General features: G+C 40.8%; 1 long non-coding RNA gene across 1 annotated transcript in view; it reads left to right on the top strand.

The window, feature by feature from the left end:
* LOC135447734 (uncharacterized) overlaps positions 1–24,873 on the top strand; it is a 114,853-nt gene extending 89,980 nt beyond the window's left edge. Inside the window, exons 2-5 of the long non-coding RNA XR_010440281.1 lie at positions 816–970; positions 1,055–1,134; positions 15,473–15,624; positions 24,763–24,873. This is a non-coding gene — a long non-coding RNA (uncharacterized LOC135447734). The remainder of the gene's footprint in view (positions 1–815; positions 971–1,054; positions 1,135–15,472; positions 15,625–24,762) is intronic.
* Positions 24,874–26,553: the final 1,680 nt, after the last annotated feature.

Consider the following 26,553-nt stretch of genomic DNA (forward strand, 5'->3'; position numbering starts at 1 on the left):
CTGATAAACATCACAGTGACTGCCTACCATTATCTTATATTTTCCTTCAAGATTCATGGTATCTTAGCAACCATATAGGCCTGATAACCTCTAATGGCTCTAAAAATGATGCACTTGGAATCTATCACTTAAGGCCTGATGCTCAAGTAATGACACTCTTTTCTTTGATGGCAGATCTCAAGTCAAATAAATACAAGGGAACTGGAGCAGCTTTCTTTGTCTGGAAATTCATAATTTGCATGGTTACTCAGAATGAGCAAGAAAAGGACTCTGTAATCCAGGCTTAATCACTATAGATTTTTGGACAGACATTCATACCTTAATTAACTATATGGATTCAAAAGAATGTCAAAAGTGCAGTGGGTTATTGACTGTCAAAGAGTGGTGTTTGTGCATTACCTGGGGGCATGGAAAGGGCATTCTCTGATCAGACTGAGGGAAAATGGGCAGATTTGGCAGCAGTGCCTGAATGTGTGGGTGTTGCTGATGGGCTGTGCAGCTTTGTCTGCCTGGCCCTGACTGGTGGGTCCTGGGACACTCTGGGGCTGTGGAACAGGGGGACATCATCATGTCTTGATGTGTCAGTGTCATCAGGAGAACAGGCTGCAAATGAACTGTGAGAGGCAGGGTGGCTCTGTTAATGGGGTTCAAATGTCTGCCAGTAGCCACCTGTTCTTAAAACTGGGGAATTTAGAGTCAAGTAGGATTTGTTCCTGTTCCCTTCAGGATTTTTGTGTTTGTAGAGTTAGGTACTATTGCACTAATTAAGCCAGAGCTAAAGCATAAAATTTTTCTGCTTTGTATCCCTGTTCCAGGGTCTGTGACAGGGCTCAGGGGTGAGGACAAGGTGTGAGACTGCCCAGGTGTGAGGAGCCACTGCAGCCAGCTCTGTTGTGCTTGTCGCAGCACAGGAGGGCTCCAGCAGCCAGGTCCCACGAAACCATCCCTGTCCTGTCTGGGGAGAACACTGGTGAGGCTTTGGGCACTGGATATGTGTCTGCAAAGGGTGGGATTCCCTGCCTGTGCCAAGAGTTCACTAAAGGTTATTTTTTAGGCATATTGTGACCTGCTGCCCTCAGAGGAGAGGAGGGCTCACTGCTGGTGGGAGGAAAGGGAGCTGGAGACACACACCAAGTAAGTCCCAGGCTATCAGAGCCATGGAGGGGGCTCCAGAACCCTCTGTCAAAGAGCGGCACCTTGAGAAATCACATTTGAAATCCCCATGTCTGAGAAACAGAAGCTTTTGTGTTTTGGAGTAGTTTTCTGTTACCATGATGAATATTATCCAAATAAAAAGTGCAGAATCAGAGGTATTGTCAAGCTTCAGAGCAGGGAGCTGAATGTCAATGACACTTACTGGCTGTGCTGGTATAATTCCATCAGATGCTGAGCAGACAACATTTACATTTAAATATACAAGTAATCAATGTATGTTAATGTATGCCCTTCATGCATTCTGCATTGAAGCATTTTACCAGGCACTTTAAAGAGCCTTGCTCTTGCAGGGAAAAAACCTCTCAGAAACATACCAACAACAAAAGCTTTCTCAGGTTTGGGAAAGAGATAAAAACAAAAGAAATCTCAGATGTTTCAAAATATTTTCTGTGCCAAGTGCTGTCCTCTGCACAGCCCTAATGCCAGGTCTGTATGGTGAAAACCTCTTTAACTTTGCATTTTAAAATTCTTTAGCCTCTTTCTGTAAGATGTCATGTCAAAGTGAATGTATAGAAAAAGGCAGAGGGGAGGCACAGTGCAGCAGCTGCCAAACACACACAGAGTCCCTGAGGAAGCTGTGCCTGTGGTTGTCTTTAAGCCCTGCAAATGTTACCACTTTGCAAATATGATTATCAAAATGCTGATGAAGAATTCACTACCATAATTCCAAATTAAAGAGACACCTGCCACGGTCCTGTTGGTAAAACCTGACATATGTCTGTGTTACTTTCAGGTACGTGGGCAAACAATTACATTGGAGCAGGAGGAGGCAGGGTGTGAATGTGTGAGAACTCAGAGCAGCTGTTTGTGTGCAGGTTTCTGCCTCACTGTGAGTGCAAAGCAAATGGAGAGCACTGAAAGCATTGCTCCAGGAAAGATCCATCACTGATATCACCCCAGGGTGGGCTGGGGTAACAGCTTGCACCTGGAGATGCTGTGGAGGTGCTCTCATCTGTTCGTGTCATAGCTTAGCATCTCTGTGAGCCATAATTCTGTGAGAATTATTAAAGTCAAAATCCTGTCAATGTATGATATGAAACAAAGTGCTGCAGGCTCTTTTTGAGTTCATTGTTGTCTCCAAATGATTGCCTGTATCTCAGTTGGTTTCATCCCTTCCAGAGCTTATCAGCACATTCATAATTGATAGTTCCCCATTCTGCCTTGGGTAAAACACACAGGCCCTCTCAGGCAAGACATCACTGGGAACTTGAACCTGAGGCCAGAACTTCCTTTGTTGCACACCATGGGCAGCAGGATCTGTGGCTGCTGGTGCCAGCTAAGAGGGTTTGGCTGCTCCCTAGCCAGTGCCATAACTTGTTTGCATCCCAGTTCTCTATGATGCCTTAAGTTTCAGCTTTCATGTTTTCAGATTCTGTACTGCATTAGGATATAACTTTGAACTTCATATGGAGTGTTAGCAAGTTTTCTTCACAGTTTAGTCAGGCACAAGAATCCCAAAAAGTACAAACAGCAAATTGAGGAGAGCAAACTGAGGGGATGGGACTTCATAAACTGAAGCTGTAATTGGACAATTAACCCCAATATGGAACTGCACCAAAACTTATAAAAGCATAAAAAGTTGTGACTCAGAGTCCATTTTGCATATAATCTCACCTGGGCTCTTGTACTGCCCAAGGTGTATCCTTTGAATGCCTTTTCAATAAATCCCTACTTTATTCCTTTAACACTGTCTAACCTCTGTTCCATGTAACATTTCCAGGCATCACCTGTGGAAAAAACCTGAATGTTCTTAGTTTAGGTTTTAAATTTTTTTTTTATTTTTCCAAAAGATGGAGTTTTTTTTACACTAGGTGAAAAATTTCCCCCACAGTTTGATCAGCTCCAATAGGGTCTTAAAAGCCTTGTAAATGGGTGCTGAGGCTTGTTTACAAATTCCCACAAAAATGCTTTAAGTGGGCCCATGACAGACTGACTTCACCCTTCATGATGAGAATTTCAGAGTTTTACATTTTGGTGAGACATGCCGCCGTTTTATTCTCAGCAGCTCTGCTGACAAAAACACCTTTGCTGAGCAGTTATGTATTGACAGCCAGAGAATGTTTCATATTTTACATGAAAGAAGCCTAATTTCTCACATGACTCCTCACATGAGGAATATTTGAGCTATCATGCAATTATGATATAAAGTTTGGAGTCTGAGTTACAGGATGCCTTAAAAAAAACAAACCAGAAACCAGCTGCACTGTCAGAAATTCATCAGCAGTCCCTTCTGTGAAGCATGCTTTCCAAGAGACAAGTGAAAAACTGTCAAAACCAAATGAAGACTCCTTAGTTACAACAGCTATTCAAGATCCCATTTATTGTTTCTTACACATTTCCCTTCCTGTAAACCACTCTTCTCATGCTTTCTTCCAGTAAATGAGATGTGCATAATTCAGTCTTATTAGAGCATTGATCCCTCTCAGGAAAAAAAAAAAAAATCTTCTGAATGTTAGGGTAGGAAAAACTCAATTGCACTAATTCCATAATACTTTGTCTAACATTCCCACCTTTTCCTCTGCCTGCAGGATGTGCTGAGATAAACTGATAGGAACCCAGATCACATCAGATTTTTAATAATGTTCTTAATGAAATGCATCCACATGCACATATTTCTGTGCTTTTGGTGTAAAACCCTTATTTGGAAGCTCCACATCCCAAATTTTTCATTTTTAGCTAAATAATTTTGGGTATTTTCCCCTCTTTCTTGCACTGGTATATATTTGGAATAGTTTTCTTCAAGCAAATAGTATTATGCTGGAAAATTAGTATTTGACATGAGGAGAAATAGTGCAGTCATTGAGTTTTATGATGTTATATTTTAAAATGACACATTTGTATGCCATGGGGTGATGGAAATGCAGATTAGAAGCTCAACAGAAATACCTTTTTTTTTTTTTTTTTAATAAATACAGAAGTATTTCTGCCACAAATCTTCTGCTGGAATAAGTGGATGAAGCATTCCTGATTTCAACAGCCCCTTAAGGTGCTGACCTGAGATTTACATTTTTACTTCTGATCAGTTTTGGGCTCTGTGGCTCTGGGTGACCTCCTGTTGCATGCATTCCTTACAGGCTGAAGATTTTACAGGGAGTGTAATCCAATGGGGATTGATATGGGCCTGATACTATTCATTATCATCATAAATAATCTGGAATGTGGGAAAATGTGCATTCTGAATTTGCTGATGATGCCAGAGCGAGTGGGGGAGGTGGTATTGGGGAGGGAGGGTCACCTGCAGGAGAACGTGGGCAGGGTGGGAAGGGGACAACAAGAGCACATGAGGCTCAAGGAACAAAAGCCCGACGTGCAGACAGGGATAAGGAATTGTCTCAGCATCCTCCTGCTGCTGCTGCTCCTTGCATTCTGCTGGAGCCCTTTCAGGGAGGGCACTTTTTTGTTGCAGCAAGCTCAGAATCAGTCACGAGAGCTTTGCCTGAGGGGGATCAGTGGTGGTGGAGAATCTAATGAAAAAAATAACAGAAATTATAACAACAGAACTGAGGAAAATTAGGTTTTCCCCCAAACATATCTTTTATTTGAGCTAGATATTTGGTTTTATTCTGACATGTTTTAGTTGAAGTCACGGCAATAGGTACAAGGGATTGCTGGGAAACCATACTAATTAAAACTTGTCTTTTTTTTTAATGGAATTCAGGGAGCAAGCTGTCCTTGATGATTAAAATAGTGAATAATGACACAAATTAGTTTGAGACCCATTAGTGAATCTCTTCAAGGATATTGTCTAAGTTTTTTTAAATTTTGTTTTGTTTTTAGGTTTTATTTTTTTGTACCTGGCTGTTAGTTTGTCTGGCTTCTTTTTCCTTCAACTCTGAAAATTACATTGCCTGAATATTTCATCCTTAGCAAAAAATTGGGATTGGCCACTGCAGGTGATTCAGTAAGTCACCTGGCAATTGCAAAAAATTTGTCTTTTTCCTTCTTTTACCAGAAAGAAGTTAATATCATCCAGGAACTTTCTGCCTGGTTGTGTGCATTTCTGTAACAATTTCTTTATGAGCAGAAGGAAGAATTATAATAAATATTTTTCAGAATTGGATTATTTCTTTTTTCTTCTTGTTAGAAATGTTTTACTCTATCACATGCACAATTTGAGTTTTTCCTTTCACTCCAGCCCATTGCTGCAGATTACAAGCACACCTGTTTTTTCATTGCAAGATTTCACAAGACTGCTGAGATGGTCTGGGTTAAAAAGAAAAGAGAAATCAAAAACTAGCCCATAGAAAATTCCAAGAATTTTAATTTTTTGTTATTCTTATGCCATTTGCTGGTGTGCGATTCTCATACCACTTTGGGATGCTAAATTTATTTATACTTCCCATTAATAGACACTTGACTAAATACATGGTTAGCCTCTAAATTTTTTTTTTCTGGCTTGTCTTTGATTTCTCTCTTCCCTGGGAAAGCCAGCAGTGGTAATAAACTCATGTTTAGCTTTAAGTTTAGCTTGAAGTTTAATAGCCAGACTTCATGTTCAGCTTTGATATTTTATTGCAGATGAAATTTGCTGAAATTTCACCTGCATTCTCAGCAAAGCAGCAGAGAGATGGCCAGAACTGACAGGGAGAAGTGTGTTTGCAGCCATCTGAAATGAGTATCTAATTGTCTGGATTGAAGCAGTGCCAGACAGGGATCTGGAAAAACAGCTGAATCCAAATTTCACAGCTGAGTTGTTCCTTTGGTTATGCACCATAGGCAGAGTCAGCCCCTTGCTTTACCATTGGTTTATTCAGGAATTCCTGATGCACATATGTGGCAGTGTTTTCATTTTGCATGACATTTGGATGAAATTCATTGAGGAGCCCAGAAGCTTCTGGAAAGATTGTTTTTTCATTATTTGGAAGGCTTTCTGTTACTTTCTCTAGCTTAGCACAAACAATGCATGCATCAGGTATGCTACATTACAATGCTGGGGAAATCTTATCTCACTCACGAGGTTTTGTTTCTGATACTTCCTCTTTGCATCTCTATTCACACTCATTTCTTTCTCATTAAAATAATGAGAGCATCTTGCAGAAGTTGCCTCTTGATATAGTGATAGATACTGCCCTGAGATTCAGTGAGAATATGAAAGCAGAAATTACTGTAAATAAGAACAGAAAATTAATGGCCTAATTGAATCTGTTTCCTCATGGTGGTGGGTCTCTTCCCAGAAAAGTTCCTTTTGCTTGCCTTGGTGGAACTGAGGTGGTTGGAGACAGCAATTAACAGAAGCTGATAAATGAAATGGTGTCTGCCATTGGGAGAGAACATTTCCTGAGCAATGATCCCTTCCTCCAGGGAGCTTTGCAAAATGGTATCTCATGGTGGATTTGCAATAAGGTTGGTGATGATGTGCCCTTGGCTCCTGGCCACAGGGAATGTCCCAGGTGGGAGAAGCTGCCATTGGTGCTCCTGGCTCTCCTGCTAAAGGGGGCACCTGCTAATTAACTCTGTTTAATTTGGGTGGGTGTGTTGAGTACAGGGAGAGCACTGAGCTGGCTGAAATGTGACCTTGGCTTTATCAGTGCCAGTTTCTGCTGCAAGCCTGGTGTCCTATTGATCTGTGATGGGCTGCTGGGGCCACCAAGGTGCTGGGAATGGCTGGCTCCAGGGACACTGGCAGGCATGGGAACATGCTCATTTTTTGCTCCTATTTGCAGGAATTTCCCCCTTTCTTTTTATTCTCACTGGAAATACGTTTTTAAAGTTATGCAATGTAAAAGGCACAGCATTTAATTTCCCATCCTCTTTGTCCTCAGTAGCATTTTTTAGTGCTGTTACTATGTAAATGGTTACCAAGTGAATAACTACTCTCATAAATAGTCACAGGCAGAAATTGCTTTCACTGCATATGCTAATAGATAGTGGGTCTTATTAGTAGGGCTTATTAATTGGTTTGGTGTCTTAATTAAATTGGTGTGCTAGTGAGTGGAAAAATAAATCCTTGTTAGGCCAGTAGATTCCTTATTGTACCTGCTAGTAATTTTTTATGTCCAGAAAACTTCAGAAACAGTGACTAGGGCTCCAATACTGCTGAGATATTTCTCAGAGACTGTCTCAGATGCTTTCCAGAGGCAAGCAAAGAAACAAACTTGGTGTTTCATTTCAAATGTGGATGATCTCTCTTTCCCAGTCTTAATAAATAATATTTCAGTCATCCTTATAACTTGCCCCTTCTAAATCCTTGTGTTTCCTGGGCTATTGTAGATGTAGGGCAAACACAAGGGAGCACATATGAGCCATGTGTCCCTGGGAGAAGATGGTGGAGCTGCAGGTGTGCTGTGGTGGTTGGCTATTCCCAAACAACATTACATTCCTGTGGAAAATATTACAATACTTTCATGCCAGTGGTAACTTCTCAGTGAAAAAAAAATTATTTTTGTATCTGATATCTGATATTCTTCCTGTGAGTTAAGATGTTGCTTGTGTCTGGAATTATCTGCATCTCTGATAAGTTGGTTTTGACACGTAATTCTCTATTTTTTTCTTTCTCTCTTCCTCTCCTTTAAAAATATGCAAAATGTGCAGTTTTACTGCAGTGTAAGCCAAAAGCATAATTCATGTTGCACACATATAATTTGATTTCAAAAGATTATCTCTAGTACTGGCAAAACATCAGCAAGGCAGGCTGCTCTGAGATACACAAATCTCACACTAAAATCATCTGGGGTGCTTGGGTGAGGTCTTTAATGCCAGCTCTTATTTGTTTCTCTTTTTATTATTATTATTTTGTTTTTCTTTTTTAATGTAAAAATCCCAGTATTTTGAACTTTTTTCTTTTGCATTGACTTTTTGTATTTTCCTACTCTAAATGCTTGGCTCTCACTGGTGTCAGTGTGTAGGTGGAAGGGAGCCACCCCCAGCATGAATCTGCTCCCTGCTCTCCTTACCTGCAGCTCTGGGGCTGCTCCTTCACTCTTACCTTCCTTTGGAAGGGTTTTACAGCTGAGATTCAGTCTGGGAAGCTCTGACCAGGAATCAATGGTGGGTTTAGATGGGAGCTGTGTGGAGCTGCAGTGAGGAAGGGTGGTTCAGTGAAGTTCTCACTTTGTGTCCTGTGGGTTGAGAGAAGACCAAGAATCTGCTGGACAGGGTCAGGTGGAGGCTGTGAGGATGATGAGGGACTGGAGCATCTCTTGTGTGAGAGAGGCTGAGGGAGCTGGGCCTGTTTGGGCTGGAGACAAGACAGCAAATGTGTAAGGGTGGCTGTCAGCAGGATGGGAGCAGACTCTTCAGTGGTGCCCAGGACAAGGGACACTGTGCACAAACTGAATCACCAAGTTCCACCCCCCGAATAGGAGGAAAATCTTCTTTAGTTGTGACCCCTCTGAGCACTGGACAGGCTGCCCAGAGAGGTTCTGGTGTCTCCTTCCCTGGAGATGTCCCAAACCCACCTGCACAAGGTGGTTCTTGCCGCCAGCTCTGGGTGAACCTGCTGCAGCAGGGGCGTGGATCAGGGGAACTCCTGAGCTCCCTTCCAACCCCAAACATTCTGTGATTCTGTAATCTGTTTGTTTTGAACCATTATTTCATTGAAAGAGGCAATGAAATATGTGGGATTACACAGAAAGTGAAGTAAACCAGGTTTGTGATCTTGTGGTGAAAACGTCTCTTAACCTTGGGAGTAGGATATATGGAGTCATTTAACTCCTGTAATGCTGCCCCCAGAATCTGTTGTACCCACAGGAGAGAATACAAGACAATACAAGAGACTGACCCTTTAAATTGTGATTGTAAAATGGGGGGACAATCTCTGGGATGGAAGGTTTGCAGTCTCACTAAGGTCTTTGCTAACTGCTTGTTCCTATGAGAGGATGCAGCTCCAAACACATAAAGTGTTGAATTTCTCACAAAAGGCTCAACGAGATGTACAGACCAGGCAATTTCAGTCTGCAAGTGACTCCTGATTAAAATGGAGTACTGGGATCCTAATGGATATGAAATTCTGTCTCTTTCACTCTCTACCATTCACTTCATGTTGGAGTTTGAAAGAAATCCTATTTGTCAGTTTTTGAATCTGAGACTTGCAGCTGTAGCAAAACATTTGGATAGAAAACCTATTTTCTGAAATTTACTTAGGGTAAAATGGCCTTTTTTATTGTTTACTTCCTGCATTTCAAATAACTTTTGTTAAATCCCAGCTTGTGCACCTGTGTTCCTGCAGAAAGCTGTCTCTTCAAATTCTCTGGACTGATTTGTCGTTTCCTTACGTGCCAGAACCAGTTGTATCTCTCATTGCATTAAATCTCTGACAGAATGTGATGCCTCCTGACAGATGCAGCTGCACATCAGCAAGGCTGAGAAACCAGGAGGGAAGCAGAGGCCTGGACCTAGGGAAGGTTTGATATCTTGATATCTCCTGTGCACAAGTTGTACTCACAAGGTTTTAAGCCTGGCTGGCAGATTTATCTTTTTTAATTCTTTTTTTTTTTTTTTTTTGCAAGTATGAGGAAGATCACAGGGGAAGGGTGAGTGAGAGGAATCTTTCTAAATTTTTCCCCCCATCTGTACACATATCTGCCTCATACCTCAGCTTCCTACTGTGCAGGTTGGATGGAAGAACTCCTTGAAATCAGCTTTGCATGTTGACCAAAAGCAGTCTTAAAAATTTATTCAAATTCTCTCTTGGCCCTTACTATCCCGATTTAATAGGGGAGAGCTAGTTGTCCTGTCAGATGAGAAGTTTATACAGAAATGTTGCTCTGGATAAAAGGGTTTGCATGTCATCCAAAATTGTCACTTCAAATTTTTGGGGCTTGTGCTTTAAAAACTGAGGAGTGAAGTAATAGTTCCTCTTTGTGATCTGGTTTGATTTTGCTGCTCAGTAGAAAAAGGAGAGATTCCTCTGAGGGTTTCATGTAGGGTTGTCTTACCCCTGTCTCGGGGTTCTTGAAGCCACAGTGAGGTAAGAGTGGTTCAATGGAAGAAACATTCTTTACAAAAACATTGCTCTTCCTTTAAATACTCCATGTGTTTACAATGTCACTGTCTTTTTATAAATTGGCCCATGGATTAATTCCCTCTCAGTTAACAGCTCCTTAGTTCTGCTATGGCCTTAAGAATTTCAATTTTCATCCTTTGGACCTGGTGCCTGTAGCAATCACCTAGCAAAAAATTGCCTTTTTAAACATTACCAGCCAAATACTGAAAACCATGGGCTGCTTACATTGCTATTAATCTGTCTCCTGCCTCAAGAGTAAAACAAGAGGCAAAAGATGCATATCTTCAAAATTTGGAAATGCAAATATCTGTGACACCTTTTATGGTCTGTTTGCTAAATCCTGAAGTCATAATTGGCAGGTGGATTCCTCTCCTTTTGGGCCAGGCCAAGCTGAGCAGGGCTTTGCTGTGGGAGGTTTTTCATGACCTGGGGGAAGCTTTTCCAGGCTGAATTCCTTGCAATCCATTGTGTTTTGCTGGAGACCTCAGCCCTTCCCTCCCTCTGCATGGGTTAATCACAGGCAGCCCAGGGGCTCAGCTGAATTTTTATACCTGTATGAAAATTGTGGTGTTTTAGCCCTGTGTGGAATGGGCCTGCCATTTCCTGGTAAAAACCGGCATGAAGGAATGCTCTGGGTGGTAATGATAAGTGGTGGTGTGGGAGGGAAATACAAAGCTCAGTGCTACAACCACCAGTTGGCAGCCTTAGGACTGAGGCTTTGGCTGGCTGTTTAATAACTTTGCTGTAGGGGATGACATGGAAAGCATCTGTTGTTGAATTGAATAAGCTGTTGTATGTTAGGAGAAAATCTTGCTGAAAGTCTCTCAAGCATCTCCATGGTGTCACTGCCCACAGGGTGCCTCACCTGGCTGCTGTGCATGATGCCACATGGTGCCACACGGTGCCACAAGCTCCTTGTCCTGCAGGTCAGTGCACCCACTGTCCCTGGCTGAGCACTGAAAACCAGAGCCAAGCAGGCTGGGCACAGCAGAGTCATTTGTAGAGTCCTGAAAAAGCCATGGCACTCATTTTGTGGCTTGACAAAAGCTGGAGCTTATAGTCATGTAGCCTTTCCGCTGGTTATTGACAGTAAATAACCCCTCTAAAAATTGGCATGTTCAGAAAGAGCTGGAAGAAGATCATGAGTAAGTTCAAGGGTGACTATTTGTCCTCTTCTCCAATTACTTTTTACTAAAGCATTTCATTCTTCAGTAGCTGTACCCACAGATGGTACAGCAAGGTCCAGACAGCTCAGAGCCCATCCCCAACTTTCCTGACCCTACATTTACCTTTGTTTCAGCTTCTTTTCCCTCTAACTTCATGCCAGTCTCTGTTCTTCATTCCATACATAAAGCAACTTTAATAGCTTGACATGCTAATGCTGACTTAGCTTTTGCCATTTCTCATCCTCATTTGAATGTGTAATGTCCCTCAAGGATAATTGTTCTTATATTTTGATTTCTTACAGTGTTGTCTTTTCCTAATTTATGCCTCTCCTATTGCTGCACAGTATTCCTCACTGGCTCCTAGTTTAGAAAATTGACTATAATTTCTTTGATTTCAGAGCACATAAAGGGCACCAGTGTGCTCAGACACCTCCCCTCCTCCCCACCCAGCTCATACCAGACATATAAACCCATTTACTCTTCTAGGAAGTTGCAAAAGCTTGGAGGGAGACTTGCAGAACTCAGTTTGGCAGGGCTAACAGGAAGATCAGGTAGAGGGGTAGTTTAAACTGAGAAACATATACTTGGGTTTGATTATGTTGTATTTCAAAATACACAGTTCTTTTATAGCTGGAAATTGTTTTGGGATTTGATTAGAGCTTTCAAAAGCCTCAAGTTTTTATTAAAGAGAGAGAAAAGAACGGAGAGAAAAAATGCTAAATGTAACTTTCTGCTTGGTGGATGTGCCTGTGTGACATCTGCAACAGCATCATAAATAGGTCTTTGCTTTGACTTTCTTCCTTTCATGTCTCAGATGCATTTCTTCTTCTGGATTTGATTTTCCTGCACTGTTAATCAGCGCTGACTGTGTGACATAGAGAGAAATATTTTTACGAACTGTCTTAAGCACAGCTCATCAGAGAGGTGGTCAGTCTCACACCTCTCTCTTCTTCTCTCCCAGCAGGGTCTAATTGCTGTAAAAAATAAATTAGTATCCTGAGTTCAGGAACACTAACTCAATAAATGCATTGATGTCAGCAAATGGCAGTCTTGCCTACCCTGCTGATAGAAGTGATTATTCTCTTTATGCTTAAATATATTGTGTTGTGATTACTTCCAGAGAACCCATTATGGCCTAGCCCTCACTTCTGCAAATACTGTAAACATCTTTAACTGCCAGCATACTCTTTTTCTTTTAGCTTTCCAAAACATGCAAGTGACAACTTATGTGCTGTAGTAACCAAGAGACTTGTCCAAGTTAAAACCTGGGGCTCAGGATGGAGCCAAAACAGGCTACCAAAATGTTTGAAGGCTTGAGCAGCATGTGTGCATCACCAGGACAAGATGACACCCTGTAGCTTTCAACATCCATATTTTTAATTGCAATATTTTTAATTTTAATTTTTGAGTTTCCCTGCTGCTGGGATATTTATTAACCCACCTGTGGGCTGGATGGCTGCATTGCAAGGGTCAGCAGAGGCACAGCAGTCACGGCTGATGTGGGAAACAGCTCAACCTAAGCCACCATTTTGGGATAAACTTTTAGGGAAGTGTTTAAACTCACTACTAGTTTAATTTATGTAAAACAAAAGAGGTCTGTCTTTAAACACCAGAAAGAACACACCTTGTCACCAGTTTTAAATAAGCCTGCTTTTATTTACATGTGTACTTGTTTATCTGCAACAATAGGCACAAATCAGTGGTTTGCATGCACAGTTTTTGTGCCTTATCCTTAGGATGGAATAAAACAACCTTTCTCAGCCTTTCACATTGAAGCCAACAGATGAAATACTGGTTCCATTACACCTGCAGGGGCAGGAACAGGCATCCTATTTCCTGAAGACAGCAGAACAAATGAATATTTTGGATAATAGACTCCTTTAGCAACCTCTCCTGTGCCTTGCTGTGGGTGTAGCTGGATGAGCAGAGTGCATCAGTATCTGAATTGTGGGTGCACGGAGGGGCTCTGGAGACCTGGGCCAGGATGGACACTGAGGAGCTGCTGAGCAGAGCAGGGTTTGTGGGGTGTTCCCAGAGCAGTGTCACTGCGCTCCCTGTTCTCTGTGAGCAGGGTTTGTGGGGTGTTCAGCGAGACTGGTGCCAAAGGTAAGAGTGTGTGGTATTTTCATGGTTCCCCATGGCAGGAAGGAAAATGAATCTGACTCCATGTTCTTAGAAGGCTAATTTACTGTTTTATGATCTATAATATATTAAAGAATGCTACTTTATATTTTCTATAAAGTAGCATTTTATATAAAGAGTACTAAAGAATAGGGAAAAGATACTTACAGAAGGCTTAACAAGGTACTAATTAAAAATCCGTGACTCTCTCCTCAGCGTCCGACACAGCCTGACCGTGATTGGCCATTAAGTCAAAATAATTCACATGTTGGATAAACAATCTCCAACCACATTCCAGAGCAGCAAACCACAGAAGAAGTAAACGAGATAATATTGTTTTCCTTTTTCTCTGAGGCTTCTCAGCTTCCCAGGAGAAGAAATCCTGGTGAAGGGATTTTTCCAGAAAATATGACAGTGACAAGAGTGTGCCAGTTTCTCCTCTGGGCTTTCCCATAAAGCAATAAATCTTATTTCTCCCCAGAGCACGTGTGTGTGCTTCAGAAGCAGTGATGGCAGCAGCTGCAGGGTGGATGCCCCCAGTGAATCCCTGCCAGCAGCTCCATGGGTTGGACACCTGGCAGGTTCTGCAGCTGCCCAGCTAACAGGACCAGGGCTGCTGACATTTTTTCAAGATCTTGGACCATAAGAGTAAAGATAAGAGTTGGTGAGATCATGGTGAGCACCAGAAGGGTTTTGTGGCAGGGACAGGTCCCAGGGCAGTGCTGCGCCTTCACCTTCCTCAGAGCAGAGAGGAATAAGCAACGTTTGGCTCTGAGGAGTTGTGTGAAAAATGGATAAGGGAGGAAAGAGCAGCAGAAAGCATCTTGTCAGTATGTATTAGTGGTCTGAAATGTGTTTGTGCTTAATGGGAGCCTTACATAATCCCCTCTGGCCCTCCACTACTAGGAAATCTGGGAATAAAAAAATACCTCATGCTTGTGTCTGAGCTCAGAGCTGTTTTAGTGGCTGTTTAATTTTGTTTAGGCTCACATATTTCACTCTTTAGACTGTTGAACTTTTCAAAAGTCTACGTTGCAGGAATACTTTGAAACATCTGCCTTGTCCAGCTGCGTCTGAAACTAAATTTAATTTAAATTTTCAAGACTAATTGCAAAAGTTGTTGGTGTGCCTTTAGGGCTGAGTGTAGTTATTTAGGAAGATTAGTAGTTCACAAGGTCATGTGCAAAGTAGGACTAACAAGATGCTGAGAAATAATAGTCTCATATGGGATTGGTTTCAGGTTGTAGAGCAATAGTTCAGAGATTTAATGCAGCTTAGATGTACTTGAAAATCATCCCTGGTTTTTTTAAACTTTTAAAAAATTTTCCTGACCTTGAAAATACCTTATGGGTGGTTTACAAATAAAAATCTAAACATCACTGTAATCAGAAAAACTGCACAGATTTCTATTTTTCATTATTTTCTACTTATCTTTACTCTTATTTGAAGTCTCATATGATTTCAGTGATAGGCACACAGGATAGCATTAGCACAGCAGATTTTTTTAAAGAGATTAGATGAGAATTGGGCTGCCTTCTACACAGCATTTTGCTTTACTTCCCCCCCCGTTCTTTTTTGAAGATATCTTCTTATCAGGTGTGAATACTAACAATGCTGATATGGGGTGACAGATTGACCAAACAACCATAGCAACAGAAACTATTTTCCTTGCGATAAAAGCTAAGCTAAAGGTTATGTGTATTACTGCATCTCTCAATCTATTTGCTCCACAGCACAGTGCCAGACAAAGGTAAGAATATAGAAAGCTACAGCCAGAATATGAATTTATTTAGGGGAAGCATGAGTGACTGAACTCTGGTTAAAGCATAAATGTGGGTAATATTTCTTTTCTAATACATTATATCAAAAGAAATATTATGAAATCCATGGTAAATAATTAGCTGCATTTTTCCTTTGAAAATTTATTGGATTAATATCTTCTTAATCATGTTCCCTTAGGAAAGGAACTAAAAATAAAAACCCAGAGACTGCATTAAGAAAAGCATTTGTTATTTTCTCTTTTCAGGAACAATATTAGACTTGTACAGTTGACCTAAATAATATTCAGGATTGAGCTCAAGTCTTCTCTGTGTATCCCCAAAGCTCAGATGGTTTAAGGACACAAAGAAATGTCTCTGGACCATGAGAGCTCATTTTTCCCAGCATGGATTGAATGCAGTAAGTGTGTTATTTCCAAAAATAATATTCTTACTGGGTTGAAGATATAATAACCTTCACATTAATGCCTCACACCTGATAATCTACAGTATTTTCCTATTTGTTAGCCTCTGTTTATTAGGATAATATTATATTATCTATAATTATATTATAGATAATTATAATTATCTATAATTATATAATAGATATAATATATTGTATTATATATAATATTAGGATTTTTTTTTTCATTTTCAGAATAGGAGGATAATCTTATCTGCCAGTCAGAATGTCTGTAGGTCTGTCTGTGTGAGTGGTCCCTGCTCTGAGAGCTGCCACAGCAGCAGCTCTGGGCCATTTATTAACTGAAGCTTTTCAATGCAATAAATAATGTGTGGTGATGGTAATTCCCTGAAGCAGGTGGGATTTCAGGTTGGAGAGAGATATTGCTCTGGGTTTCTTCAGTGCTGAATCAAACTCAATGTCTTGTGTTGGAATAAGCTTCCCGTTGGAGGAATTAATATTTTAGAGTGACTTGGTCATTGTCCTGGAAAACTTTAATTTTCTTATTAGGCTTACTTAGGTTTTGGGTCACCAGACTGAATCTCTGCAGTTCTGTTGAAAGAGGAAAAAACAATCTCTGAGTTCTGTGGGTAGGAAGGGAAGAAGGGAAATGGCACAACTCTGCCTGGTGGCAGGCTGATTTTGAGTGTGAATGGCTGGTATAGGATATCATGGTAAGTAGTCAAAAACTTTTAAGTTCCATTAGCTGGAAACAAATCAAAGTTAATGAAGTAATGACCCTGGATGTTTTGACTCCCTTGTGGCTATAAGGGTGATTTTCAGTTTCTATGAATAGTCAGTTACAAGGCTTCAAAATTTTTATTTTTTTCCCAGAAGAAAAGCAAAATATGAAGATCCTTCAAATGACCTCCATTATTTAACTTAGGGCTGTTATTCTATTTAATAGCACAACAATTATGTCAAAATCAAAGGAACTGTGCCATTTTCATACTGCCAGATTGACTAGCTTTTCTTTTTTTGTGTTATAGTGTAAAATTCCCTGTGCAGTTTAAAGGGCCTTTGGTGCCCCTTTGCAAAGAATTCTCTGTCTGTGGTAGTAGAAGGGCAGGCTGTATTCATTAATACCCTTTATTTAAAGCCTTTAATGAAAATACTCACATTATACTTCTGTGTAAAGTTGTTGGTGTGTTTTGCTTCCAGAGGAAATTGGATTTAGAACAAGTAAAGGATGGATTTAGGACAAGTAAAGGACGTGTGTACAAAAACAGTGGAAATGTACAGCAAATGTGGCTGTACACTGCAAACTGAGGTTTATTTTTCATCCAGTCAGTCATGTGCAAGATGAGATGAGTAGGCATATCCCTATCCAAAAGTTTGTTTTCTGTTTATTATTAAATCCAGTCTAAATGAGTAATTTTAGCAGAGCTCAAAATCACATGTGCACCTACTCTTCTCAATTTAGCAGTGTTTAACAAAGATGATTGTGGCCAGAGTCATCTCCTATTTTTTCCATATTTTGTTCACATAACCATCAGTATTTTAGTGATGGAAAGTAACTGCAGTGTGTACCTGCAATTCTGTAAATTGTGGGGGTGTCTGTTTTGGGGGAAGAGTTCCCTGTGTAGGATCAATTCTGCAATAGCAAAATGCTGATTTGTACAGATGCAACTTGGGCACAGCTGAGTTGGTCAGAGCTTCCCATGGTCTAAAGGACCAAGGGGTTGCTGTCAATACAAGAACATGACTTGTTTAAAAAAATTTTTTTCCTGCTTTTAACTTCAAATAACAAAGAACCACTTTCAGCATCTCATAACTCCATATAATTGCACTAGTGATTATGAGAATGATAGATATATAATTAAAATCTATGAAAAGTGCAGCCTGTGAGAAATGAGAGTAAGTTTCCCAAATTGCAAATTTATCTGGGGTTTCAGAACTACTTTTTGACAATGTAGCATTTTCTCTTGTTTGTCACAATGGCTCACCTCAGTAGGTCATGCTTTAGTTTACAGGAATTGGAAAGAATGGGAGAGAACTTTTGTTTGAGACGGCAAGAGTTATTTTTTTATTAGTTATTTGTTGGCAATGTTTAGATCCACCATCCCCTCTGCAGCAGGGGAGCCCTGGTGGCTCTTTCAGCCCTGGCCAGCACAATGTATTGTTTGCAGCCCTGCTGCACATCCTGCTGATTCCATTCTGCTGCAGATGAGGAGCGCTTTGAACTCCAGGTGCCCAGGAAGGCTGAGCATCTGCTGAGCTCCCTGCCCATGCTGCTCCAGGCAGGGGCTGTGCTGGGCCATGAGCTGGGCAGCACACAGGTGGTGCTGGCACGCCAGCCCCTGCAAAGGAAAGGATGGAAAATGCTGTTCTGTCTTGTTCTGCTGTATTTTATCCCTAGCAAACTATTGGATCATTTCCTGAACTCATCAGCTCTTTGCTTCTCAGCACGGAGCATTTTCTATTCTCATTTATTTGGGGTTGGGGACTGGGGGAAGCTCCTATTTAAAGGAAAAAACCTCAGACATGCAGTAATCTAATCCCCAGAAATGGCACAAACAATAACACCATCAATATGCAGCTTTGGCAGACATCTGACACTGGTGCTTCAGAGGTTGTTATACAGAATTCTTTGGGGATTCCCTCTTGCAGCTCCTGTGGTGACCCCCTGCCACCCAGAGCCACCAGTGAAATAACTATAACTATATAACTGTAACTATAAAAATACAAATACCTGCTCCTCCTGCACCAGAGCTGCTGTGGGGAGCACTGATGTCCCTGCTGCCTTTCCCAGGAGTGCCTGGCCCCTGCTCTGTGAGTGCCACATGTTCACTCTGGGAAAGAATGATTACACTTTATTTTTCTGCTGTAACCATGATCTCCTTTTAGAATGATGCGAGAAGAAGTCTCCCTTAATCTTAATTACTGTCACTGAGGGCCACCTAACTTTTGTTCTTTTAAGGGCAGGTCACCCAGGTTTTAGTGGCTTTTTCTTAAATGGAAGCTTCACAGATGATATAACTCATTTTAGTTTCTTCTTCAATTTTTCTTTTGCTTGTCTTTGAGACCCCCTAAGTAGCCATTTTGTACAAGTTGAACAAAAACAGGAAAAAAAGGATATTTGTTATGTATGAGCACTGGAATCAAATGGAATCAAATCCTTCAGACCCCTGTTTACAGTCCAAATGTACTTGCCTTTCCAATATGTGTTTATTTTTTCTTCCTGTAATGAAACTGCTGTCTTCCTGGGAGACACTTCACTTATTTGTGGCATCCACTTTCATGTCTTCTCATTATTTGAAAGCTATTTCACAATGTGGTAGAGACATTGTATTTTAGCCAGTTATTTCATTTAAAGTGTGAAAAAACCCATGCTGATTTAACTTCTTTTCCTCTCCTCCATAATTTTTATTTCTTATGGGGAGAGAAAGTATGATCACAAGTTTAAGCTCTCCAGTCATTGTATGAAGAATGCAGTAGAACTGCTTGATTGCTCATAAGGAGAGAATGGCACTGAAGCCCTGTACTTATTCAGCACCTAATCATGGCAATAACAGGAACTCTGCAAGTAGGAGTGAAACACAGGTTATTTCACAGCTATCAGCCTAAGTAGGGAGGACAATTGCTGACATTATATGAGCAAGCTCAGATGTACAAAAAAAGGTGCAGGTGGCTTCTGGCAATATTTGCTAGGGTAAATGTCATGAATATCATGAATTATCTCTTTAGATAATCAGGTAGAAATAAGGCTTCTTGCTGGGTTTCTTGGGTGTGAGAAGGGAGGCTGGCAGTAGCGTGGGGCAGGGGCCATCTGTGGTTGTGTTCTGAGCTTTCTTTTGCCCTGAATATTTATTGGAGAGGCTGGATCTGTCCCAGTTTCAGAGAATTTTGTTACATTTAGGCCAAATGTTCAGGATCCCCTCGTTGTTGCAGTCCAGCTCACTGTGACCCTGAGCCTGGACCAGCTGGGAGAGAGTGGGAAAACAGAGGGATGGGAATGATGGGGTTCCCTGAAAAATACAGAACCTTAATAGCAAAATAACAAATGCAGAAACCACACAATCTGAGGGGCAAGATCTAAAGATGAAGGGGTGTGGTGAATGTAGCAATATATAGGGGTGGTCTGAGGGCAGGGCTCCAATCATGAACTCAGGACAGGACCTTATGTGAGACAGGTCCTGAACCACCTGCGAACAAGAACCAGAAATGTGACCTAATACAGAATAATTCCATTAACAGTCCATTTACATACCAACTCCCATGACCACAATCTTCTCACTGTGACCTGTCCAGTATCTCCCTTTCAATACCCTGCTCCCATTTGATTATCAGTGGGCTGGTAACCAAAGGTTCTCCTAATTGCTGTGTTCAGACTGGGTTTGGGCTGTGGAGAGTCTGGGAATGCAGGAACTGCCCTCCCTGGATGCCCAGAGCCTGGGCAGTGCCCAGTGCCAGTGCTCTGCCCGTCCTGGGACACAATCCCAGGGTTGTTGTGGCTGATAGGCAGCAACCCTCACCTGGCAAAATCCTGAAATTCTTCTGCTAACATAGCCCTAATTATGAATAATGTGGGAAGGCTTCTCCTGATGAGTCAGATAAAACACAGCTATGGAATAGTTAACTTTCTGTAGAGCTCAGCATCAATTTCTGGAAGCTTTTAACAGAGACTTGACATTTCTAATTAGGAAATTTTACATACAGGCAAGTGAATTTACCCCCAGCTGGGAAAACACGGCTTAGCAAGAGTTTTACATCCGCCCTCATTGATCTACAGATTATCTCACATTTGAGACTCTGGAGCCACTGGGATTTGCAAAGATGAGAAACAAATGTGGGAAAGTGCATAGAATTTATTTCACTTCAGGGTTAGATAAAAACCCTGATAAGTTAGAAATAAAGAGCGAAGTTTTTGTTTTTGGGGTTTTTTTTCCCTTCATGCATAATTGTTGTAGAGGTCAAAAAAAAATCCACAAAAGGCAATAACTTATCAGCACTGGCAAGAAGTTGTCATCCTGGTCAAATCCTCAAAGCAGCATATTGGAAATAATCTTAAGATAGCAAAGGAAGATAGCCTGTTTTGTTTTTAGCTGTCCTGACAGTTAAACAGTTGAGAAACAAAATGTCTGCATGTGAGCTCACTTAAACAGAGAGCTTTTATTATGTGTCTGATGCTGCAGTGTCTGACTTCAGAGAATGCCTCAGGGTTTTTGCATTTTTAGCGACACTGTTTAGATTTTTCACCTTGTTTTGGCCTAGAAGGAAATAACTATAACAATACAAAATATAAATGAATTGGTTGCTGTGCTAGTTGAACATGCTTTATCAATGTAAGGTGGCAGTGGAAATAAGAGTGAAAGTCAGATGTGGCAGAGCTCTTTGAGTGGAGCTTTTGCTGATTTCTCTTTATATGGAACATCTGTACAGCTCATTTCACTCTTGTGTTCAGATGGATTTTGTGAAGACACACAACTAAGTATGTGCTGCTGCCTTCAAAGGATGTGGTTTAAATGAAATAAAAATGAAATCTTTTTTCCTGTATTTGAAATTATTCTGATGAAGCATAAGTTACTTCTGTGTCACAGATAAGGAAGCAAACCATGAAATGTAGCCATGAAGTGTTATAAAAATACAGATGTGCACACTTCCTGTAGTTGTGTTACTGGCATTCAACCTTGGGAAGGCAGATATGTATCACTGCCATGTGATAAAGAATGGAAAATAGGTGATCAAAATAATCACAAGAGCCTGAACAATGTACAGCTAAAAGCTGGGACAAGATAATGGGCTAAAGGGGCTCCAGGTGATCCATAGCAAGGCCATGCATTTTAATGACTTGGTTATTAATGAGAGGTGATGGAAAGTTTCAACATCATTGAGTTCCCTTCCCTGTTAATGCAGAGCAAAGCCTCTTGTCTCAGGTACTGAACTGCCCTTGATCTTGGCTGAAGGGCCAGGTGTTAGCAAAGACAATAAAAGTGCAGTTTAGGTTTCTGTAAGAACAGTGTGTGTGTACACAAATACTGCCAGGACTTACAGTCTCAGCCTCATTCAGTCATGGAAAGAGGCAAACAAAATTCTGGTTAGTAGATTAGATGTGCTGCTTGGGAAGAATACAACTGGATCAGAGGATCTGAATAAAAATGCAGCTCACCATGTGATATACTTTGCCTCCTACTTGGTTTACAAGCAAATTGCAGAAGCAGACTATATATTTGGTAATATACATTTCAGAGCTATTTGCTGTACAGCTACCACAGACACAGAGTGTCATTGTGTGCCTGAAGCCTATATAGTTTATTTAAGGAATAACCCACAAAGCCAGGGGAAAAGAAAAAAATCCACCTCTGTTTCAATTTTCTTTTATCTCTGCTTCATTCAGGCCGTAAATACTCACAACTTGTAAATTCTTTTTGTTCAGATAACATGAAGACCTTAACCTATTGTTCAAGCTGGTATTAATTCAATTTGAAGTTCATAATTCAAAATATAGGAAGTTAGAGAAGTCTTTAAAAAAGAAAAATTACTTTCATTGTTTTAACCAGCTCTCATTTTATGTGCAGACATGCCCCCTCCCCTTTTTTTATTTCTAACTTTGTTTTTGTAGGAGAGGGGTTATAGCTAAGCCGGAGAGCCCTGCACTGTCTTTCACTTTTAGTGTTGAGTATTCGTGGCTTCACTGAAGTCCAGTTTATATCTTAACACTTTGGTAACTTTTATAATGGCTGTGACAAAGTCACTGAAGCAGAGTCCATCCATTTCAGAGGAACGGATTTTGCAGACTTTAAGACAAATACCAGTAAAATATGACAGGCTGACCTTTTTCCTCTTGGTCACTTTTGAGAATAGGTATTTTTTCCATGCACTGAGCAGAATATGTGTTTCATATATATATATACTGAACTTGGAAGGCTGTAATTGTGAATTATTTCTGAGGGGAGTGGTTCTATAACTTACAGTTTGAAAAGATTTAAATGCAGATAGTGCTTTGTTTCTGTTCTTAGTGAAGACATAAAAAGGTCAGTATTCCTTTGTCATTTCACTGTGTTGTTGCTGACTAGTGTTCATCATTTAATTAAAAGGTCAGATCAGTCATCCTCCTCTTCTTACACCTAGTGTGACTTTAATTATTTTCTTTGCAAATGGACTGATTTAATATTATTAAAGAATACTTGATTTAAAAAATAATCCTCAGGAGAAGTGGAAATTCTCTTTGAAGGTAAGCAAGCTTTGAAGGTTAGAATAAACTGAAAATAGCTGGATTTTTAAAAATTATTTTCTCCATTAAATAATGTTAAAATCATAGGAAGGTTTTAATGAGAGCATCTGGGTGATTTCCTATCATGTATTTTGCTGTTTGGTTAGCAGGACTCCTGGAAAGCAGGAGTAAAAGTGCTACTAATAACTAAAGCCAGCAAAGCCCACTCTCATTTCATGTGTCCCATGGGGATTTCAGTATTCCCAAAAACTGAAAGGGAATACAAATTCCCAAATACAAAGGGGAAACGGGGGCAGCTGGGGCTGGAAGCAGCTGTTAGCCCTGGGCACACCCTGGGAGTGCTGAGCTGTGGGGATGGCACTGACACAGTGTGTGACACCGTGTTCACAGGGGTCTGAGCATGAGGGAAGAGATGAGGATCTGACTCCATGTTTCAGAAGGCTTGATTTATTGTTTTATGATATATATTATATTGAAACTATACTAAAAGAATAGAAGAAAGGATTTCATCAGAAGGCTAGCTAAGAATAGAATCAGAAAGAATGATAACAAAAGCTTCTGTCTTGGACAGAGAGTCGGAGCCAGCTGACTGTGATTGGCCATTAATTAGAAACAACCATGTGAGACCAATCACAGATGCACCGGTTGCATTCCACAGCAGCAGATAATCATTGTTTACATTTTGTTCCTTAGTCCTCCCACCTTGTCAGGAGGAAAAATGCTAAAGAAAGGATTTTCCATAAAAGATGTCTGTGACAACACAGCCCCTGGAGCTGCAGAGCACCCAGTGCTCAGGGGAGCTCCTGCTGGGGCTGCAGGGCCCCATTTACTCCCTGTTAGGAATGTCCCTGTGCCTGGTAAATAAAGGATGCTGTGGATGGCACTGCTTACCCCTCTCCATGGGGCATGGCCTCCCTGCCAGGAGATCTCTGTCCTCTGCTCCAGCACTGTCTGAGCAACCTTGCTTTCATCTCACAGTCGTGACATTCTGCCTGGTTTAAATTTTTAATGGGAAATGTCTCCCACTCATTCATAACTCTGAAAAGCAGGGAAAAGGAGCAATAATTTCCACTGCGGCTATAATATAACATTAGGGCCAAGGTGACTTTGAATGAAGTGGCACAATGGAAGCCTGGATGGAGTGATATTTGTAGAAGAAAGTGTGAGAGTAGTCTAAGCTTTGTTTAGCTCAGAGTTCAGTCTGCCTCCTGTTCTGAAAACAGCTGCAACAATGGACAATACTTAACCCTTAGATCCTGTCTAAACAAAATAAATAATTAGGTCCATAATTTTAGCTGGTTCATCAAGAAGCTTCACAAATTGAGAACCTTCTCAAAAGCAGAGATGCATTTATTGATCTTATGCATGGATGTATAACAGTTAAAGAGGTGAGGAATGCTATTTTAAAATTACATGTGCAAAAAATTAACATCAGAAACCCAGAGGCATTTCTCATGTCCCCAGGACATTGATCCCTATCTAGGCAAGTTGCAGACTGTAAGCAAGTTTTCAGAAACTTTGTACATCAAATTATGACACCATTCTTAATGAATAGTGACGTATTTGTAGAAAGCAGCGTCAAGTTGATGAGCAAGCTGTGATCTGGGTTATTTGAATACTGGGTTCTATTGAGCTTTTCAAGAATCCTCAAACGTAATGCTGTCTGCAGTTATCTGAGAAAGCTGAAGTGATTAAGTACAGGGTTGTGATTAGCTGGACTTTGACAAGATGTGTTTGATTGTGTCAGACTGGGCTTTCTGGAGGAATTGCCTGTCTCTCTCTGAATCAAACCACAGCTTGAGATGTCAGGGAACATGGGATTTCTGGGCTGTAAATCTTAAAGAAATAATTTTAATTGGTAAAAATAAGGACTGGGAAATGATCCCAAAGAACTAAAATTGGTACATCTGTTTGTTTTTCAGCAGCATACATCAGTGCAGAACAACTGAGAAATGTCAGGCAACCTGAGCTGTCAAGGAGTGCACACAGAGCTGAACTGGTTATTAGTCAAGCATCCACAAATGGCTGGTAAGCAGGCAAATAGTGGCAAGAAAAGTCAAGGGCAAGCTTGCTATTTACTGAGCATTCAGCTAATTATCCATTTCAGTAAATACAGGAATACTCCATCCTTTATGCAATGCAAAAATTTGGTTTTGAAGTTAGAGTTCAGTAAGTACTTAATAACTGCAAAATTACCTTGTATTAGGTGCTTCTGTGTTTTAAATTAGCATAACTTTACACGTGGCTTGTGTTGCAAACTATCTTTTTTTTTTTTGTTGTTACAACAGGAAGAACACCAGATATAAGGATTACTAGATGCATCTTTTTTGCATCTTTTTTTTTTCTAATTTCATTTTCATAGCTGGTGGAGCTGTATTATGCCTATAGCCCACGATGGCTGCTTTGAATTGTGTTTGCCAGTGATGAGATGGAAATGTTGTTTGGAGGAAATGGAAACTTCTTCCTGATCAGCCTCCTTGTATTTGGAGATTTACAGCAGTACCTTGCATTTACAGTTCTCATCCTGTTAGTATTATTCCAACTGCAAGTAGCGTTCAGCAACAAACAGTATATTATTCAATAAAGTAGACAGACTTTATTCTCTCTTTTCCATAGTAAAGAGTGGTTGTTAAGAACCTTTGATTTGTGACACTGAAACTTTGAACACACAGAATCAGGATGACTCCAGAGTCAGCTAGGGCAAGGTAAGTTAAATTATCATTTCCACCACGGAACAGCTGAATTGTTCTGATAGAAGTCTCAGCATTCAAGTCTGATGTAGAAGAATACTTCTTTTTTTGAGTATTGAACTTATGGCAACTAGTCCATAAAGAACAATCATCATGCACCCTTTTACTGGCAGTGCATTTGAATAACAACCTGGGAGTGCTGTAACTTCAGTAACTTAAACATTTCATCCATTTAGAAAAAAAATATCTGTCCCCCTCATTTCTCAAGTTTACATTCACATTCATTCTGTTTCAAAGGGAATATTTGTCAGTGTGAAAGTGAAAAGAGAGTGATATTTGCTATTTTTCCTTGCTTATAGTAAGTCCACAACAAGTCCTCTGATTGACCTCTGAGAACTGCTTGCAATTTTATCTACTTTTCACTTATCTCAAAGAAGATCCCTGCTGGAAATGTGCCATTTTAATAAAGAAACCTGCCTCTCCTGTCTCTTGGAGTGAAGCCCCTCTCATTGCTCTGGCTCTCCAGCAGCACACAGGGCAGGGCAGGGGCTGTGGCTTTTATCCAGGTGTTGTAGGGCACTTCCCATGGCCTCTCTGCTTCTTGCTGCTCCTCTCCCGAGTGCCTGCCCCTGTTCTGTGTGTCTGCAGGTCACCTGGCCTGTGATTGCTCATCATTAGCTCCACTCTTCTCAGGGGCTGCCTTCTCATTTTTCTCCCTTTGCTGAAGCCGTCACTCCTTGCCAGCCACTGGGAGCTGTTTTCATACTTATTACTGCTTTTTGCTTATTACAAGTCAGGTTCCAGAGAAAAGTTCTGCATTAAAATGAAGGGAAATTTAAAAAACGAGCTTGTAATGAGAGCAATTAATCAGAGCAGTCTGCAGCATCAGCAGTACTACTGAGTTTGCTGGTGTGAGGGGGACCGAATGAGAGGGCTGATGAGAAACGAGAAACATGAATTATTTGGGGCTCTGATGTGGCAATCTTTTGCATGAGGTACAGAGAGAGGCTGTTTGGAGACATT

The sequence above is a fragment of the Zonotrichia leucophrys genome, chromosome 4A, assembly GCF_028769735.1.
Source record: "Zonotrichia leucophrys gambelii isolate GWCS_2022_RI chromosome 4A, RI_Zleu_2.0, whole genome shotgun sequence".
NCBI lineage: Eukaryota > Metazoa > Chordata > Aves > Passeriformes > Passerellidae > Zonotrichia > Zonotrichia leucophrys.